The 5,473-nt window shown below is 35.2% G+C and overlaps 1 pseudogene; it reads right to left on the bottom strand.

Annotated features, from left to right (window-relative positions):
• Positions 1-542: 542 nt before the first annotated feature.
• Positions 543-1,329, bottom strand: LOC102735006 (nascent polypeptide-associated complex subunit alpha pseudogene; annotated as a pseudogene).
• Positions 1,330-5,473: the final 4,144 nt, after the last annotated feature.

A 5,473-nucleotide genomic window follows, 5' to 3' on the forward strand; every position in this document is an offset into this window, starting at 1 on the left:
CTTGAAAATACAGTATCTGACAATTTCAATGCAACAAAAGCAATTTGTCTAGTACCACTTTTATGCACTTACTTTTATAAAATAAGTGATGGGAAACGAATCCATACATGTTACAAAAAGACTTTTGATAGTCAGCTCTAACATGTAAATGGACTTTTAGCGTTGGTAACTTGGGCTATAGCAAACTGAATAAATCCTTAGTGACTTAGCAAACATTTTCACTTTAGCATTGAATTCAATGAAGTTTTCTCTTCTAATAAGCTTTGAGTTTGAGCTTAACTGTTCATTTATTTCTATTACATAGTGAAATTTGAGAGCCATTTCAGGAATCTGATCTGCACCCTAAGGAGAAACATTCTAAACAAACACAAGAAGCCTTTTAAGGGGATCCTGTGCATTCTTTTTTATTATGTTAGTGCATTCTTTATAACTAGTCATGTAAAAGTAGATATTATTAAATCTAAACTCACTTTTTTTTTCATCCAACAAGAAGCCATAACTTTATTAATGATAGAAACTACAAATTTCAAACCAAGCTGCAGTTATTCTTTTGAAACACCAAAAAAAGTCCTTGTTTTCAGATGGTTACATGTTAATTCCATAATAGCATTTACAATATCATTACTCTTGTTCTTCAGGGCTCGGACTGCCTTTGCTCTTGACACATTTGCTTGTGACATGACCGATTCTATGTCCTTAACCTCTACACCGGTTTCATCAACCTCTTCCTCTTCACTCTCCTCTTGTACAGTTGGAGTCTGTGTGTTTTCTTGAATGTTTGAGACAGCTTCACCTTGAACTTTGAATTTCTCAGCAGCTGCTAGTTGTGCTTGCTGAGATAAATCCTCGATCTTGGCTTCCCCAAAAACTATGTGGGTATCTTAAGCTGGGCTCTTGTAGACATCTGGTTTTGTGATGACAAAGAGGATATTCTTAGATTTCTGGATAGTGATTCTTGTAACCCCTGTAACCTGTCGAAGACCCAGTTTGGACATAGCCTTCCCTGCCTTCTTTTCACTCTGGCTCTGTTTTGCTTTACTGACTGGTTCTTCATCGATTCCAGCAGCTGCTGCCAGCTGGGCCTGTTGGGTGGTTGCCTGTGTGGAATCCTGTTCCTCAAGCTCTGGTACTGAGTCATCACTGTCAGATTCTGTTCCAGACCCTGTCTCAGGCTGGGGCTGTGGCAACTCCTGCTCTGTAGCAGGGACGGTTTCTGTGGCTTCACCAGGCATTTCTGGAGGGAGAAAAAAGGAGGCCTCAATTGACTGGGATCTGTTCTGCTGCCCAGCCCAGAGTCAAATATTCTTAAAAACTCTGTGTGAGGGGAACACGGAAACCCCAAACTCACTTTTATTGAATATTTTTCTTTGAACCTTTAATAACTTTCTCATTGTGACTTATAATTTCAAATTATGTCTGAAAAGGCAACAAAATATATTACACAGGATAATTCTTTCTGAAGTTCAATAATTGTCCAGACTCTCTCCATAGCCAAGACTGTGACATTTGGACATGATTTCTCTATCATGAGGTATTACTAATAAAATTCCAAAGATAGGTAGTTATATCTAAGTAGCATATAAATTTAAAGTTGTCTACATTCTAGAAAACACACAATAGGAACTAAAAGTGATTCACATTTACAAATACTTAAAAGGTGTAGGAAAACTGTTAATAAGAAATATAAAGCACCTAAGTTATCTTAATAATTTATTCTTTTTTTGAAGCTAAAGTGGGTCTTACATTAGAAAATTCTTCCACTAAAAGAAGTTTACACCAATGTATTTATTTTATAAGATATTTGTGTTTCTATTAAATGAGAACATTACTATATTTGGCCAAAGAACATCATATAAACAATCCAAGTCAAGTAGGTAAATTTTCATTATCAGAACAACTTAGATAAAATAAAAAGCTATAGAGTGATATATAAAAAATATTTCTGCCTGACTTCAAGCTCTATTACAAAGCTGTCATCATCAAGACAGTATGGTATCAGCACAAAAACAGACACATAGATCAATGGAACAGAATAGAGAACCCAGAAATGGACCCTCAACTCTATGGTCAAATAATCTTTGGCAAAGCAGGAAACATCCACTGGAAAAAAGACAGTCTCTTCAAAAATGGTGCTAGGAAAACTGGACAACCACATGCAGAAGAATGAAACTAGACCATTGTCTTACACCATACACAAAGATAAACTCAAAATGGATGAAAGACCTCAATGTGAGACAGGAATCCATCAAAATCCTAGAGAAGAACATAGGCATTAACCCCTTTGACACTGGCCACAGCAACTTCTTTCAAGACATGTCTCTAAAGGCAAGGGAAACAAAAGTAAAAATGAACTTTTGGGATTTCATCAAGATAAAAAGCTTCTGCACAGCAAAGGAAACAGTCAACAAAACTAAGAGGCAATCCATGGAATGGGAGAAGATATTTGCAAATGACATTTCAGATAAAGGGCTGGTATCCAAGATCTATAAAGAACTTCTTAAACTCAACATCCAAAAAATAATTAATCCAGTCAAAAAATGGGCAGAAGACATGAAGAGACACTTCTCCAAAGAAGACATACAAATGGCTAACAGACACATGAAAAAATGTTCCACATCACTAGCCATCAGGGAAATACAAATCAAAACCACAATGAGATACCACCTTACACCAGTTAGAATGGCCACAATCAACAAGACAGGAAACAACAAGTGTTGGTGAGGATGTGGAGAAAGGGGAACCCTCTTACACTGTTGGTGGGAAGCAAGCTGACACAGCCACTTTGGAAAACAGTATGGAGATTCCTCAAGACATTACAAATAGAGCTACCCTATGACCCAGTAATTGCACTACTAGGTATTTGCCCCAAAGATAGAGATGTAGTAAAAAGAAGGCACATGCACCCCAATGTTCATAGCAGCAATGTCCTCAATAACCAAACTATGGAAGGAACTGAGATGCCCTTCAAAGGATGAATGGATAAAGAAGATGTGGCTCATATATACAATGGAATATTACCCAGCCATCAGAAAGGATGAATACCTACCATTTGCATCAACATCGGTGGAACTGGAGGGGATTATGTTAAGTGAAATAAGTCAGTCAGAGAAAGACAATTATCATATGGTTTCACTCATATGTGGAACATAAGGAATAGAGCAGAGGACCACAGGGGAAGGGAAGGAAAACTGAATGGGAAGAAATCAGAGAGGGAGACAAACCATGAGAGACTCTGGACTCTGGGATCCAAACTGAGGATTACAGAAGGGAGGGAGTGGAGGGATGGGATAACCAGGTGAGGGTTTTAAGGAGGGCACATGTGATGAGCACTGAGTGTTATACACAACTAATGAATTTTTGAACGCTACCTCAAAAACTAATGATGTACTATATGCTGGTTAACTGAACATAATAAAAAATAAATAAAAATATTTCTTTGTAGAGTTATTGGATCCTATAAACACTATGTACTGAGTAATTTTAGAACACAAAAGTATTTACTGAGTAAATATACATTACAATTTTGAACATTAAGTAGGTGGAAATAGGAAGACCTCTTAAATATTTGCATGACTGTGTGACTAATAAGTGATTTGGTAGCATTTCTTAGAATCTTTGATGAAGCATGTACACCTCATGCCCAAGAATCTGCTTGTATAATTATGAATATGTAGGACAATCTAAGGTTAAGTGAAAATATCCAGGGTGAGCAGCACTACTAAAACAGATTGTTTAGGCTTTTGGAATTTGGTGGAATCTACCTTTGATTATGGCAGTGGGTATAATTTGCAAATATTCTGCCAAAATGCAGAGGCTGCATATTCCAATGTCTTCAGTGAATATGTGAAGAACCCCCCCCCAAAAAAAAGCCACTTTCTAAAAATAGAGAACTGTGGGCAATGTGGTAAATAGAGAGAACCTATCCCAACTAAAAACACTTGAACATATTCTTTTTAATATCATGCCATTCAATCAAGATATCTTCAGGCTACAGACGGACTGCAGGCCTTGAGTTTGTTATTCCCTGACACAATGACTTCTTTAAGCATGAGGAAAGTAAATGTGTTTGTCTTCCTTTGGTTACTTCCTAAAGTCTAGGAACCATGTCCTATATATTTTTGAGGAGATCCTAAAATCAATTTTAAGGCATAGTTTACACATAATAAAATTTACTAATTTTCAAGTGTTCAGCTCAGTGGGTTTGACAGATATGCAAACACAAATAACCATCACACACAAAAAAGGTATATAACATTTTCATCATCCCTGAAAAGTAAATTCACCCATGTTGCATTCAGTAAATCACTACTTCCAACGCTTGGCCTTGGTCAAAACTGATTTGTATCTGTCATTGTAGATTAGTCTTGTCTTTATATTTTTTCAGATAAATGAAATCATGCAGTTGGTACTCTTTATGTTTGACTTCTTCTGTTCAACATCTTATCTTTGAGGTATTATTGAGTGTATCAGTAGTTTGTTATACTTTATTGCTATTATTCCATTAAATAAGCAAAACAGCTTTTTTCATCTTTTCTATTGATGGACCCTTAATCTATTTCCATTTATGTCCTATTGTGAAAAAATTTGCTAAGGTCATTCATGTACAAAACGTTTTGTACGTTTCATTTTTTTTGGTTAAATACCTATGAATGTAGTTGTTTTGTCATATGTTAAATGTATGAACAACTTTACAAGAGACTGCCAAGCCACTTTCCAAAGTGGTTATGTTATTTAGCAGAGCATTAGAGTTCTCATTACATTATACCCTTGTCTATACTTGATATTTGTCTATATGTTTTCAAAATTTTTACTATTTCACTTGGTGTCTTAAAGGTTTTCATTTTGATATGATTTAGATTTCACTGATAAATAATGATGTTGAACATCTCATGTGTTCAATAGCCTTTTTCTGTATTCCTTTGTGAGGTGTCTTTTCCAATTTGGGGCCATTTTTATTTGGTTGTAATCTTATTATTAACATCTTTATATATTTTAGACAAATGTTTTTGTTTTATAGTTTTTAATATGCATTGTCTATATTTTCTGAAGTTCATCCCTAGGCACTTCATGTTACTTTAATGCTATTTTAAGTGATTTTTTTTAGGATGGTAATTGTTGCTATTACATTGAAATAAGACTGATTTTCATATTTTCACCTGGTAATCTGCACTTTCTACAAATGTATTATTTCTCATAGTATTTTTGTAGATTCCTTAGCATTTTTATTAGCATAACCTCTGTGAATAGACAGTTTTGTTTATTCCTCAAGATTTTTTGTGATTTTTATTTTTCCTTATAGCAACGACTACAAACTCCAGTAAAATGTTAAGCAGAAATTGTGAGATCAGACATCGTTGCCTTTATCCCTGAGGGAAAGTGCCAGTCTTTTTTCATTACACATGATATTAGTTATATATTTTTTTCACTATGCCCTTTAGTCTTTTCTGCATCTACTGAGACATGTTATTTTTCT

This window comes from Leptonychotes weddellii, chromosome 9 (assembly GCF_054177405.1).
Source record: "Leptonychotes weddellii isolate Sample4059 chromosome 9, ASM5417740v2, whole genome shotgun sequence".
Lineage (NCBI taxonomy): Eukaryota > Metazoa > Chordata > Mammalia > Carnivora > Phocidae > Leptonychotes > Leptonychotes weddellii.